Source organism: Coturnix japonica, chromosome Z (genome assembly GCF_054131305.1).
Source record: "Coturnix japonica strain WE chromosome Z, WE-NBRP24, whole genome shotgun sequence".
Classification (NCBI taxonomy): domain Eukaryota; kingdom Metazoa; phylum Chordata; class Aves; order Galliformes; family Phasianidae; genus Coturnix; species Coturnix japonica.
The window spans coordinates 10316523-10331510 of NC_140702.1; the positions used below are offsets into that span (position 1 = coordinate 10316523).

Genomic DNA, 14988 nt, shown 5'->3' on the forward strand with positions numbered 1-14988 from the left:
CCTATCACATTAGTTCAGTTTAATCAGTTAATGCTGAAGGTTTGTTTCTCTAAGTAAAATGCACTATTAGGGTTGCAGAGTTTAACTATTCTCATTTTCTGCCAGAAATGTATTTGAAATTGCAGTTTTAATATTATTCAGATGTGCTTTGAAACTTATAAAAGTTTGCAAGTGCTTGCACCTGTTGCTTTTTCAGAAACTCGTGTCCGAATAGCTGCATGATACAGTGAGTAATATCTGAACAGATGGATTTTTGGCTCGGCAGCAATAGCTGGAAATCTGAAGCAGAGTAGGGCAGGGATATATTATTGTTTTCCCTTTATCAGCCTTAGTAACACCATCTGGCTTTCAATTACGGAACTGCAACAAAGCCTATTTTGTCTTTATCACCATCTGGTACCTTAAACTCAAGCAACTGCGTCACATGACAAATTTAACCGAGGGTTTTAAGAATTTCATCCATTGCATCTTGTAAGAGAAACAGAAGCTGAAGGACTGCATATGAAGTACTAAATTAAGTGTGAGCATACAGTAGCTGGAACATGATCATCTATACTCTCATGGAGGAAAGGCTGGGAAATGTCTTGGTATGGTCTGGCACAACCAACGATCTCCCAGATGACCTCTGGGACCACTCAACATATGGACGTAGCCACTCCTGTTTGGAAGCTCAGAGAGTTTGATAGTGAGGCCAATCCATTTTCATTGTCATCCAGGCTGCACAATAGTCCCAAGGACTATTTAATATACCAGCAGAGGAGTCCTAATGCTTGGGAAGAGCAGTGCTATTGTTCCTACCCATCCAAAACATATGGAGAAGACAGCAGATTGTGACTTTGATTAACCAGTGACATAAGCCTTCCACTTTCTGCTCTCTGCTTCTGCTGTGCATGGAATTATTTTGCAACACTTTTTATGTATTTCTGTCCTCTACGTGTCTTGATGCCAGCAGAAATGGTTCCACGTTAAAGTGTTCTGAGTGCATAACGTTCTCACAATTAGCAGCTCCAATAACAATTGGTGAAATGCAGTTTAAAATAAATAAATAAATAGAAATAGTTGGATTTAAGTTAGTTCCAGGTATCACTGAGAATAAATTGTGCTTATTCATTTTATTACAGCATGTGTAGAACCTTGTGAAAAGCCTTTGTTTCTACCGTATGTTAAATCCACGCTCAGGCACTTACCAGCTGCCATCATACTTGAGACTTGCATACAGTTCTTAATGCATGTTTTATTAGTTTATGTTCACAACATACTTTCTTACACGTAGTTTATAGTCTTCACAGTGCATATGTCCATTTTAATCAAAGGTGCAAAGGTGCTGGTAGGATAACTGAAGAGGTATCAAGATAAAAACGTCAACAGAAGGTGTCAAATGAATGTTGGAAGTAATGGTACATAGTACTGTGCTTACAGTGTCAACCTACAAACTTAGCCATCTACTTCAACACTTCAGGACTTCATAGTTTATTCCTTGTCTGCCCATAAGATTATTCTTCCTGCTTTGCAGGTATGAAACAGTATGCTGTTTGTATAAAGCATACAAAGTACATATATGAGAAGCACTGGGAGTTAAGTAAAATCAGACGTTATGAATAATCTTTTATTATTCAGAGCAGCTTTTGGACAGCAGTGATAACAAGAGCCCGTCCCTTAGAAACATGAGTGTTCTGTGGATGGCCTCTGAAATCACGGAGAGAAAATACTAATTTTGAAAATGAGTGTTGGGTTCACCTGTGAGGTACTCCTATTTCACACTGGTAAATTACATTCTCTTAATTCCTTTGGCACTGTATGTTTTATTGAAGTAAAGCAGCAGCATAGGAGATCCAGAAAACAGCATATTCAGAAAATGATAAGCTTCTTTTCAGTTAGATTTTGTATGATTTTAAGAACAGTTCTTCAGTGCTTTCCTCAGTCTTTCTAACTTCAACTTACATGTAAGCCTCAACTAAACCGGAGGTGCATTGTGCCCCTTTAAGCTCATTGTGCATCATATAAACAGCTTGACAGGGAGACACCACAGCTTTTATCTTCTGTGAGTTTGCACCTGGTACGTGCCTGCTCCTAGGCAAATAAAGAAAGTGTGAGTACTTAAAGATAGGAAGCTTTTAGGAGCTGGATATTTAGTAAATGAGCACTACTTTTAGTTCACAGGTACTGAAGAAGAACTGCTTCTCCTCTGGAATTATTTGGTCTCCTGTAAAAATAAAAATAAAATTTCCAATTCATCATTTTGAAATACATTATTCATGGTTGCTGAACATTGTTTAATAAAACTGGGACACCTCATAGCTGATTAAAACCATAGTGAAATGCTCAGCTCTGAGACAAAAATAGCCAAGCAGAGTATTTATTGGGTCTGAATTTATCGACAGAAATTATTAATATATGCAAAACCATTTTAGGAATTTTTTTCTTCACTGAGTGAAGGGTTGTGGCAAGGGGTTTGACAATACTGAAAATGGCACGGGTAGAAAGAGCCCTAGGATTTCCTTTGGGGAACTACTATGAAATGCAGAACTCATGGCCAGGGAAGGCTGCCTGGAGAAGCTGTGGGTGCCCCATCCATGAAGGCATTCAAGGCCAGGTTTGTGGGGCCCTTTTCTAAGCTGATGGCAGACCTCATGCCCATGGGGGGATTTAGAACTTGATGGGCATTAAGGTCCCTTCCAACCCAATCCATGTTCTGATTCTATAATTCTATGCAGAGCGATATTACTTGGGAAACATCATGATCTGAACCCATGGATATGTGCCAGAGCTCATTCTCATATAGTTCAACACTAAATTCTAGTTTTCATCTTACCAAAAAACACAAGTCCTTTTCATGCAGCCACTGTACCTTCTGCATGAGCCCTTTTCTCATTCTATGGACAAAGAATTGCACATCTAGTATGGACGGCAACATGCTCAGTGCCTCCCATTAACAAGAAAGTGAGCCACACTGCATCACTGCACTCACTCTTGGGTTGAGGGGATTTGACTATTGTATATTCCATGTTCCACACACACAGGATGAAGCAGGGACTCACTTAAATCCAGACTGACTTGTAATTAACACAATGTTTGTGTAATTCCAACTCCATTGGAATTGATTCTCGAATGGAGAGGGAGTACACACAAAAGCAGACAAACCAGGAAGTTATTAACTGTGGACTAGAAGTGCAAAAGGAGAATAAATAGAGAGAGTTAACCTTTGATTTCCAACACATCCTGCTGAATCCTCTTTCAATTTAGAAATATGTCATAAAAGTAAAATTAACTTTTTGAAACAGTATTGCTTTTCACAAGAGACTGTAGAATGGCCTGGGTTGAAAAGGACCACAATAGCCATCTAGTTTCAACCCACCTGCTATGTGCAGGGTAATGTGTCATGTGCAGGTAGAAGATTATATAAATTCCATTGTTTCAAATTACATTTTCCAAAGGTTTAAAACTTGAAGTTTATTTGCTTTAGTGTAAATGTACTTCTTGGAAACTTTAGACCATATGCTGACATGCGTATGTGGGTGCTAAACAGTTGTTTTCTTTTTGTTTATAGATAGAGACTCATTTAATGGTGGGCTCCAAATTGTGATTCAGCCCATGATTTCATTCAACCTTTATGCCAGATCCTTGCTAGCAAATGGGGCAAAGGAACATGAGAATAACATGCTCAGCCCGACTCATCAGAGATTTATATAGAGAAGTGTTTCTATATGCAAATATGAAAATGCTTACTGTAGATGTCCAAAACAAAAGGAAATACATCTGAAAGTCTGAATTCTTCCCACAGGAAACATCAAGAGTGCTAGAACAGAAGACATGTTAACAAGCCAGTTACATATAGCAAATGTATTTTGGATACGACTAATCTCTCTTGCTAATGAATGGTGATTTTAAGATTATTTCTTAATTTCCTTTGTTTTGAAGAGGCACTATAATCTTCACTTATGATACAGCTGAAGGTGAATGCACAATTATTTTTGTTTCTATAGGAACGTTTTCAGAGTTAATTTCAAAGTAAACAGAGTTGTGATCTACCTTTACAAGGGATTTTTTTCCTTTTCCAGAACTTGGAGCGAAAAGGAAGTACAATGCCCTTTCTGAAGCCCTTTTCAATTAAAGAGCTAATGGAATCTTTTAAAAATGCTTTTAGTGTGCGTTATGTACATAATCCCCCTGAGCAAAAGGAGAGTCTCATCGGCTTCGATTTTTATATGGATCCCTGACTGAATGGCCAGCAGCACTGAAACATTTGGCTTCTCTTTGTGAACTGCTGTTCCAGCTCAAAAAGCCTAACACCTACAGCTGAAAGGAAATGGCAAGCTTTGCAGGCTGCAGTGTGGCTCGGTATCTCACTGCAGAAGCTTCCTTTGTGATTCACAGAGTATGTATAATGCATTGAACTGGTCATCACAGCTGGGATTTGGCTGATGAGATGCAGGAGAATTCTTAAGGTTTTCTTCTACTTTATATTTTGATAAAGTTTCCTTTGGTGAGCCACTCTCCTTGAGTTTTGGTCTCTAACGCAAAGTTTAAGAGACATTTATTTTTCAGATTTCACTTGAAGGATTCTTCTTATTTCACAAGCCACCCCGACCAGTGAAGCAACAACAGCCTTCGTTATTTTATTGTTTCTATTTTTAGTCTGTAGTAACTCAGCACCTATACAGCCATGCTGCTTTATCTCCCACTTAGAGGAACGCTCATGAGGTGGCAGTATCTGGGAGAGACTCCCATTTATCTTGTTGTCACTACACTTCTTGGAGTAGATGGAGTACTTTATCCTGCTTTTTATAAACCTTCAGAAAAATTACACTTATCTGGCAAGTTTTACTTATACCTCTACATGCAGCACAGCATTTCTACCACGCACGAAAACACCGCTGTTCCTCTTAACATTGATCTTTTTGTATTACTTGATGGAAACCACAGAAATATCTGCTTAAAATTACTTTTGTTTAATTAACTCAACAGCTGTGTCCACAAGGACATGGTAACTAGTAGCTCTGGATACTTGTGTGCCAAAGCTTATAAGAACTTTCTGCTATTTGGGTGCATAGTGCTTAATAAAAACGGATTCTGCTCAAAGAAGCCAATGAGCCCTTTTGAAATCTAAGGCTCACAACTGGGTGTTATTATATGAAAACAGTTTTAACAGATATTTGAAGAATCACGGAATGGATTGGGTTGGAAGGAATCATCTAGTTCCATTCCCCTGCCATTGGCTGGTTGCCACCCACTAGATTAGACTGCCCAAGGCCCCAGTCAGTCTGGCCTTGAATGTCTTAAATGTGTATTGCTCACTGATAGCTATTCTCCAGGCTCTGCAAGAATCTTCGGTCATCTTGTGTTTTGTCCTTCATTTTGTTGCTCTCATGTTCAAAAATATTGCAGAGAACACACTGCCACTCACCATGGATAACCTTATGGCACGGGATACTAGAGAACTGTGCTTCCTTTCATTGATACATGCATTACACGCTACAGCATCACAAGGCATGGAGCAAAGCTCATGATCCTGCTTGTGGCTCCTTTTTTTATTAGCACCCAAAGGTGGAGCTGCTTCTTTTGGTACTACTGGCATTGCTTTTGGGGCAGCTTATGCCAGAGGTGGAAAAACAGGAAGTAGCTAAACCTTGGTAACAGTGAATTTAATCATGGAATTATTATGATTGAGTTCAACCATCAACCCATCAGCACCATGACCACTAACCATGCCCCACATCTACACATTTTAGAGAAGATGAAGGTAAAAGCTTGTGCTGAAAGAAAAATATTTCTGGTCTCTGAGTCTTGACCACTGGACCTACTGCTCAGGGCCCTCTATAAAAGGTCTTCCTTTGGCCTCCCTGGAAAACGTGGTGGGTTTGGAAGAGCACAGGTCTATTCTCATTTGCCTCCTAATCTGCTGTTTGAGGAAGCCACGCACTGTGCTCACACGCACGCCCATGCACGTGCAAGAGGCAGAGTGGCAGAAACAGCCAGCTCACCGTTATCCATCAGTTACTGTATCTTTCCTATCAGTGCTGCTGCTGCTGCTGCTGAGAGGAACTCTGTGCATGTGCCCATTTTTCATCACTTCTATAACCTGTGCGCTTCGAAGGACTGCAGCCCCTGGGCCAGGTTGGTACATACAGAGATGTGATTTATCAGCGGTTAAAAACGAAATCATTTGGGAATTGGCACTGCTGCTCCCGAATTACCCGGCAGGAAGCTGCCTCTCCACGTACTCCCGCTAAAGGCAACCACCGCCACACGTGCAGAGAAGGGCAGAAAGCGGCGATGCGCGCTCCACCAACCCCGCATCTTTCCTTCCCCCAGAGCAGGCAGGCACCCCAGCGGCACCAGCGGAGTGCGAGCAGAGCCAAGAGCACCGCGGCCCCTCCCAGCACCGACGGTGCCTCCGCACTCTGCACGGCGCGATGCCGGCGACCCGGGGCACAGCCGCCTGCGGGGCACACGGCGGAGGGCGTCGAGGCACCCGCCCCCAAACCCGCCCTGCCAGTGGCCGCTCCAGCGGGATGCGCTCCCTTAAATCTGCCTCACCCCACCGTGGGGAAGAGTGTGGGGGGGTCCGACCTCCGCGGAGCTGAGAGTTGAGGGGGGGGGGCGGGAATGGGCCACGCGCAGGAGGGCGAGCATCCTTCCAGGCGCACCGCTCCGGGTCCGCCCGTCCATCCGCACCCGCCGCCGGCCGCGGAGGGGGCGCGGACACCGCCCCGAGGCGCCACCGCCGCCGTCTCGGCGGGTGCAGCCGCGCGGATGGAGCCGCTCCGCCTCTGACAGCGCCGCCCCCCCCCTCCGCCCGCCCTCACCTCGAGCTGGCGCTGCCTCCCCGCGCTGCCGGCGCTGCCGCCTCGCCTCGCCCGCCGCTCGCCCGCCCGTCCCCGTGGTGCCGGGCCCCGCCGAGTGGCAGGCGGACAGCCCTCGCCCTCATCCCCCGACGCGGAGAAGCGGACAGCGGGAGGAGAGCATCGCTCCGCGCGCCGCGGCTGGAGGTCTCCGGGGATGGACCGCGCTTCGCCCCCCGCCTCCGCCTGCCCGCCGAGAGGAGGGCGGTGACCGAGCGGCGAGGAGGAGAAGCACCCGCCCGCGCCGCGGGCTCGGCGCGACCCTTCAGCCGCCCGGTTAAATGTCACGGCTCTCCCCGGCTGCTCCCCGCCGCCGCCGCCCCGCGTGTCGCTCACCTCGGGAGGGAGCAGAAGAGGGGGCGGCAGAACCCGCCCCGGCTGCGGCGCGCCGAGAGGGAGCGCCCTGCTCCGCCGCCAGGTAAGCGGCGGGGGCAGCCTCGCTGCCGTCGGGGGTGGTCCCCGTTTGGGATGGGGAACTTTGCGGGGGGGGGTGAGGGGGGGGAGAGGCGGGAGAGAGGAGAGGAGGCGGCAGCGGGACGGGGGCGGCCCCACCGCCCTGCCGGGTCCCCCCCTCCCCCCAAGCTGCGGGACGGGGCTGCGGGGGTCGGGGCTGAGGACGCAGTGATGACCGCGGTGTTCTCCCCCCCCCCCCCACCACCACTGTGGGGTGGGAGCCCTGCGGGGTGTCGCGAACACCGCCGTCCTTTGTCGCGGGGATGCTCCTGCACCTGTGTCCGCGGTGGATGTGCGCTGGATGGAGGACGTGCGTCCCCGGAGCGGAGGTTCGGGGGACAGTGGAGAAGATGCTCCGCGTTCTGCAGAGCGGATTTTGAGCGCCTGCTGTTGTAAGGGGCAGCTCCGAGTGCGGTACTTCCAAACACACACCTGGGGGAATAGCAGGTACGGCCAAGGCAGCAGAGCCGCCCGCCTCTACGCTGCCTCCCCGTATGGGGTTCTGCACGCCCTGTCCCACAGCTGCTGCGATGAACACCCAATGCTTGTGAGCGTTTCCCCCGTAGGTTTCCCTCACAAGCAGAGAGGAACTGCAGTGCTCTCTCTTTATGTGCTGTTATTTCAGAATGCTGTTCTTTCAGAAGTAAGTCCTTTTCATCTAGAAAGGAAAACGTCAGAATGGTTCAAAATAAATCAGATTTAACTTGGATGGCTTGCTAAGTGTTTGTGTGTGTGGGGGGGGACACAACTGCTTTTTTTTAGTGGCTTTGTCACAAAATGAGCCATGCAGCCTTTATTTCAGTCAAAACTACAGCAGTGAGGGAAGGAAGTGAAAATGAGTTCTTGTGATGCTGAGAGAGGGAGGTAAAAGGCGACCCGTGAAACCTGTGCCCAGGGGTGCTCACACCTGGTCTTGCATCCTTTATCCAGCACTGAGGGGTTTGCGTTGCAAAGAAGACTGCACCTGGAACTGCTGTGTGCACCTTGGGAGAATATTAGAGTGTTTTATCCATCATTCAGCAGCAGTGCTCTTATGCAAAAAAAAAAAAAAAAAAAAAAAAAAAAAAAAAAAAAAGTGAAAATTCAGTGGGAGGAGGAAGAGAAGGGTCTGTTTTGCAGTGAAAGCCGTGTGGGTGGGAGCCGTCTCCCCACTGCACATCAGCAGTGCTGCACCCTGTGCAAGAGGTGCTGTCCTGTGCATGCACAGCTGCGGTGCAGTCGGTGTGCAGTGGGCCGTGGGTTGCAGTGCTCCTTTGCATGGCTGTAGAAACCCCCTCCAAAGATGATTTGGGGTTTTTCCCCCATATCGGCACTTTTATTTATTCCCCTGCTACTGTGCCACCTTCTCACCTTTCTGTCCTGAAAAGTAGTGATTTTGACAGTGTGCTGCAGAACAGCAGTATCTTCTCCTTTTGGTAAACAGAAGATCTCTGAGAACTGTTTTAAGTGCTCTGAATTCCCCCTTGAGGAAGTAGGAATAACACCTCCATAGGATGGAGAGAACACGGTGCGCTCAGCTCGGTGTGAGCAGTGTGGCTCGGTGGTGCAGCCCACAGCCGGGATTTTCTCTTCTAGGATGGAGGCATTCTGTGGAAGGGCTCTAGGTGGAAATGTTTTCCTGCACAGCAGCAAGAGGTGAAGGAATATGAAGTGTTAGAGAAGCTTGTCATACAGACAGCTGTCCACCCGTACTGCCATCAGTGCTGCGTGGGCTGGTACTGTGGGTTGCAGTACCTCGCAGTTAGGGAGAAAGACCAAAGTAACTTGCCATTCGTGGTCTGAAGCCATGTCGTTTCCTTCCATATAGAAAGGTAAGGAGGTCCGGAGGATGGATTGTGACTGTGCCAAGTTTAAAATGCCCCTTCATCTCAGGGGGTTTTAGGTCTTATGTCAGACTTTCTGAATAACATCAGCCTTGTGTGGGTGTGGTTATTGGTGAGGGTATCGATGAGGATTCCGGTGCTTTAAATCATTCATGCTGCTGTGGCTGTTGCCTTTGTTTCCCTGGGTTTGGGTTTTTTTTTGTTCTTTTTGTTGCTGGGGAGGGGATTTTATTTCTTTTTATTTTTTTAATGCCTTTTGGCTGACAAAAGGTCAGGGAATGTAGTGAGAAAGCAGTGCAGGAGCTCAGAGTGCTGGGTGGGTGTGCAGCCTGTTGGCTCATTGGCTCACCCTTTGTGTGAAGGTACATTTCCTCCTCGCTGTTGCTGATAATTAAAAACACAGCTGAGGGACCATTAAGTGGATCAGTTTCACTGGATTTATACAAAACCAAGCACCGTGCTCCTTGTACTCAGAGTTTGTGCAGCCACAAGTTTTTTTGTTTTGGTTTTTTTAACACATTATGTTAAATACAGTCTTACTCTGCGTAATTTCTCCTTGTATTCTCTATGGATATTCAGGACATTGAAGAAAATTCTGTTTCTTACTACTCATTGATTGGCATTCCTTGGTCATTATAAGCCTGATTAGTCAAAGCTGTGTCTAATTATGAATTCTTCCAAACTACTGCTCATTTCTGATCGGTACAGTGACTAGTTTTGCTGTTTGTTTTCTGAAATATTTTTAGCTCATGCTTTTTTTCAGCCAGTCTCAGGGAGCTTTCTTCCCTGATTTGAAAGCATAGGGAGAAGCTTTTACTTCTTTTTCTGGAAAGAATAACTTCTTTCTTATCTTGAAAAAAAATATAAAAATGATTGAGGTAACTCTGTTAAGAATGAAATGGAAGTATTTGAAATTTATAAGCATTGCCACTCGAGACTGATGTTCATGCGGCATAGCAATCGATGATTTCTGTGCTGTCAGTATTATTCTCATGAGATCCTCTGAGTAGAACTCTTGTTTGGGTTCCTTGCCATCTCATAAGCCTTTGGATTCCCAGGGAACAACTCCATTCCTTAATGATGAGAATCTTTAGAGAGTGGAAACACAGAAGATAAACTGTCATCAGTGTTGTATAATGGCATTTCAGTGACCCATTTTCTGTTGATAAAATGCAAATCTTCTGTGCTGTTTTGTTTTTTTTTTTCCCTCTTCCTTTCAGCAACTATCCTGTGAAGCAGTAGTTGATGAGCTTATTTATAATCATACTGATCAGAGCTGTTATTTGATTAAAGTCTGATCTCTCATTCCCTTTGAAACTTGAAGTAGATATCTATATCAATAGGTTGTAGGCGAGTGTTTTTGTATATTGGTACACTGTGTTTTCAGCCTGATGGTTATGATGGCACCCCTATTAGGCCAATGTGGATACTTGGTGAACAGTATTCTATGAGGTGGACATAGTGAGCACTTGAACTCATCTTCCAAAAATACTGCTAATTACACTGGAATAGGAAGAAAGTTGCATTGAAACAAATATTCTTTCTTAAGTGTAAATATTTTAAGCTGCTTTTTACTGCAAGTAACACTTCAGCTAATCTTTGTGTCATTGTAACAGACAGGAAAGTCCCATTTGGTTTTTGGTTGCAATTACAATCCAAATACCACCATTTAAATGACTCAGTGAAAGTAGGATGATCTTCATTTTTTTAGAAAACCAGTTGTGTCTGAAGGAAATGAGTGCATGCATTTTCACCTGATGGAGCAATTACACAGACTGTTTAGAAGATTGTTTATTAGTTACACAGATAAAGCAACATAACTTATTAGCTGTCAATGCCAAAATTAAAGTTACGGTGCAAGAGAAAAAGGCAAAGTGCTTTCAAAATTATATCATCCTTGTTAGTAAAACTATAATTTATTTTGGTAGAACAGGATTAAATTTAGCAGAATGATTTGTCTGTGCAAAATCTTACTTTATTATGGAGCTTGTTTGATTAACTGCAAAATGTCAGTCGTTTGGTCACGATGAGTAGGAGTAATTACCCAAAGTCTTGTTGCTTTTTGTTTAGCAAGGATTTATACAACAGTAACTTGTGATTAATATTTTATTACCTGTAATAAATTTATGTTCTATTTTATGTTTTTTTTTGTTTTTTTTAAGTCATATATCTTCTCAAAAAAATTAATCAACTGAAGACAACTTCATTTGAATACGAGCAAAATCACATAAATAAAATTGAAAAAAAAAAACAAACTGTAGGTACAGTGTCTTAATGGATATGGAATGGCAATATTCATTTTATGTTTGAAATTGCAGCTTTTGAAGTTATGTTTCTTCTTACAACCAACTCTGATGACAGAGCAACCAGTGGGAGCAGGAGATCAGATTACAGGGATTTAATGGGGAGACAAATATCAGTCGTTCTAACCGTGTCTGCCTTCTGTGTTGAAAACATATTGCAGCTACAGGGGTAACAGGCATTGAGGTGAGGCAGAGGCCTTCCAGGGTGAATGAAAAGCTAACTCCCTAACCCCTGACTGCACAGAAAATAGGATTTCATGGAAGATCCTTCTGTGTATGTTCCTTTCTCCAGTAGATTTGTTTCAACTGAGTGAAATAGGGTGAATCATGCAACTGGAGAAATTAAATGGGCTGATCTGAGAACTGGACTTGTCCTCAGTCCTCTTCCCAACATCTAATTGGTCTTTCCTCCTGTTATGTTCTTCAGTTTGTATATGAGGAAACAGCATTAATTTCTTAGCTCCAGTTTTTGTCTCTTGGTCACCGTGCTCATAAGCTGCACAAGAACTCAGGGTTTGGTGAAGGCCTTATGGATCAGCAGGCAGGCCATGAGTGAGAGCTTCTGCAAGAGATGATCTTCTGAGGAGAAGCTCCATTTTGCTGCTGCAGAGTTCTTTTCTGCAAAGCAAAAAAAATTCTGTTTCCTTTAATTAGTTGCCAGGCATGGTGCATGTGAGCCTTGGAGGTGCAGACCTCCTGTGCTGGCTTGGCCCTAGCAGCCTACAAGTTTAGTGCTGTTCCTGCCATCTCTGCTGCAGCAGCAGGCTGCCAAGGAGTTTGATCGTGCTGTCATGGAGGGTCTTCCTGAGATTTAAGTTCTGGAACGTCTAGCCAGAATGACCTAGTTATAAAGCACAAATCGTTGTGATTATAGAATAATGATGTTTCATCTTATTGTATCATTTTTATTGGCGGTTCTTGGTTGGACTTTGTGAGCTGGGCCTGCTTTGGGTTCTGATGAAGGCTCCCCTTTAGTTTGGACTTAGATATGGTTAATGGGTTATGTTAGTGGCTCTCCCTGAATGTAGTAAAAAAGTGAAATTTCTTTAGCTGAATCATTTAGTGAAGCTCTTTAAAGTCAATTACATTGAATACAGTAATTTATTAGAGCAGTGGATAAGAAAGTTTCAAATGTCGTTGGTGGGCCATGCATTTAAAGCAGTTTCTTCAGGAAGGCTGCTTATTTTTTTTTTGTGGATGTTTGCTGTTACAGCTGTCTGATGTGAAATACTAGTGAATGCCTTTTAATTCCAGTAACTCTAGTTTCAGTTTATTAGAGCAGTAGTTCACTCTGTTGATAGACCAAGGGAAATATGAATGTCTGCAAACCTATAATTATGTCAGGAACTAATTTATAGCCTGATTTATTTATTTATTTATTTATTTTGTGCTGAAATCATACAGTACAGAGATGAAGAGAAATTATATGGGTACGGCTCAGATCTTTGAAAGAGATAAGAACACTGAGATTTTAAAAATCATTTCTAAGAAGAAGCTCTCAAGAATTATCTGAGTGTTTAGGTAATTCTCAGCCTAACGTGGGTTGAATGAACACCCCTGTCTCACAGATGTGTAAATATTTGTTTGTATCACTGAGACTTCTAGCTAAGTTGTCAGAGGCATCAGACATGAAGCTGTTGGAAGGATTTGCAGCCACCGTGGGAAGCAGTGGTTGGGAACTCTGGTTTCCTAGGTGGGCTGACTCTTAACTTCAGGAGAGAGATGCAAGAGAGAAGCTCTTTGGGAAGAAAAACTTCTGCTGCTTCTTAGGTTCTGGAGGAGAGTGGAGATTTCAAGTTGGTGAAGGCTTTACTGCTCAGCCATCTGCTGATCTTACCTGGTACATAGTACATCTGACAACCCCATTGGAGGAGAGTTTGTTTAGTGCTTGTGACAAAATCCCACATTTCTGAAAGGGAAATAAGGGAAATTGAAGCAGGAATTGGAATGTCAGACAGTGTGTCTGTGAATGAGAGAGGCATCTGATCTATGATTGCCCATCATCTCCATGGCTGGCCATCACCAGAAGAAATGAACTGCATTTAACTTTCAAAATGGTGATGCTGTTTTCTAGGACTGACAGTAATTGTCCTGATGGGAGAGAGTGTGACCCTATTCTGCCAAGGGTTTGCAGAAGAGTAAACATTCATCTTTAAGGACCATGTCATGTTACAAAACCTGCACGAGAGGTTCTTCTGTATGCTTCCACTGCTAGATGTAGCTGTCCAGCCTAGGGCTATCGTATAGAAGAAAAGACAGCAGTTATGATTTTGAGTAGAAATTATAGCATTCACATTTAGGAACTTGAATAGTTGTTGTTTTTTATTTGCAGTATGAACAAATAAATAAATGCTAATACAATATGTATGGAGGAACTGATGAGAAATCAGTTGTGTTCAGATAAATATATGAGATAATCTAGAAGAATAAGCATGATTCCATGTTTGGTTATTGTTGTGCGTATGGCTGTAGAGTCCTTTTAATTGACGTCTCATGTTTGGAATGCTGAGTGTGATCAAGGAAAGGAGAAAATACCTGTCCCATGCCAGCTTTTGACTGCTTCTCCACATGAACTGGCACACTTTGCTTTGTGAATGAAACGCTCAGGCTAGAGACAAGTTTGAATGCTGAAGATGTTAATAAAATCCAGTTTGGAATACAGAATCACAGAATCACAGAATTGTAGGGGTTGGAAAAGACCTCTAGAGATCATCGAGTCCAACCCCCCTGCCAAAGCAGGCTCCCTACACCACGTCACACAGGTAGGCGTCCAGGCGGGTCTTAAATATCTCCAGAGAAGGAGACTCCACCACCTCCCTGGGCAGCCTGTTCCAGTGCTCCGTCACCCTCACTGTAAAGAAGTTCTTCCGCACATTTGTACGGAACTTCCTATGCTGGAGTTTCATCCCATTACTCCTAGTCCTATCCCCATGCACTACTGAAAAGAGACGAGCCTCACCACTATGGCTCCCACACCTCAGGTATTTATAAACCTGGATCAAGTCCCCTCTCAGCCTTCTTTTCTCAAGGCTAAACAGACCCAGTTCCCTAAGTCTCTCCTCATAGGGGAGATGCTCCAGGCCCTTCACCATCTTAGTGGCCCTCCGCTGGACTCTTTGGACTCTTTCCAAGAGATCCCTGTCTTTTTTGTACTGGGGAGCCCAGAACTGGACACAGTAAGCCCAGAACTGGACACAGTAAACCCAGAACTGGACACAGTAGCCCAGAACTGGACACAGAAGCCCTCAAAGAGCAAGCCGGCCAGTTTTACTTGCAAAAAAAAAGTTTTTCCACGCTCCTGGTGTATGTATACCCTAGTACGAATAACAACTGATTCCTATTGAGAATTGTGTTTGCTAAACTAGATAGAAGGTATATAAATAATTTCAGAAAAGTTTAAATAGCTGGAAGTCTTGCTTTAGTTGCCCCCACAGCTGTGAGAAGGAAGCAGTCACTTTGGAGTTCCAGTGAGGCAGTAGGAGGGGACATTCCAAGTTATATAGCAGTCAAGCATTTGGAAAAATAAACTGCAAGGGTATGCCTTGTTTCCAGGGATTCTGAAGGAAA

At 44.2% G+C, this 14988-nt stretch overlaps 1 protein-coding gene and 1 long non-coding RNA gene across 5 annotated transcripts in view; one reads left to right on the top strand and one right to left on the bottom strand.

Moving 5' to 3' along the window:
- Positions 1–1214: 1214 nt before the first annotated feature.
- On the bottom strand, positions 1215–3796 carry LOC146753718 (uncharacterized). Its single transcript, XR_014939362.1, has 2 exons — positions 3727–3796; positions 1215–2203 (listed from the first exon to the last, which is right to left on the bottom strand). It is a non-coding gene; the product is annotated as an uncharacterized LOC146753718 (long non-coding RNA).
- A 2934-nt stretch (positions 3797–6730) lies between these two features.
- The window catches only part of LINGO2 (leucine rich repeat and Ig domain containing 2), a 454439-nt gene continuing 446181 nt past the window's right edge, over positions 6731–14988 (top strand). For 2 of the 4 annotated variants that reach the window (XM_015849935.3, XM_085528788.1), the window contains exon 1: positions 6825–7260. The gene's annotated coding sequence lies outside the window, so the exon portion shown is untranslated. Of the gene's footprint in view, positions 7261–14988 lie in introns of all 4 variants that reach the window. The other 2 variants (XM_085528789.1, XM_085528791.1) reach the window with 2 other exon arrangements.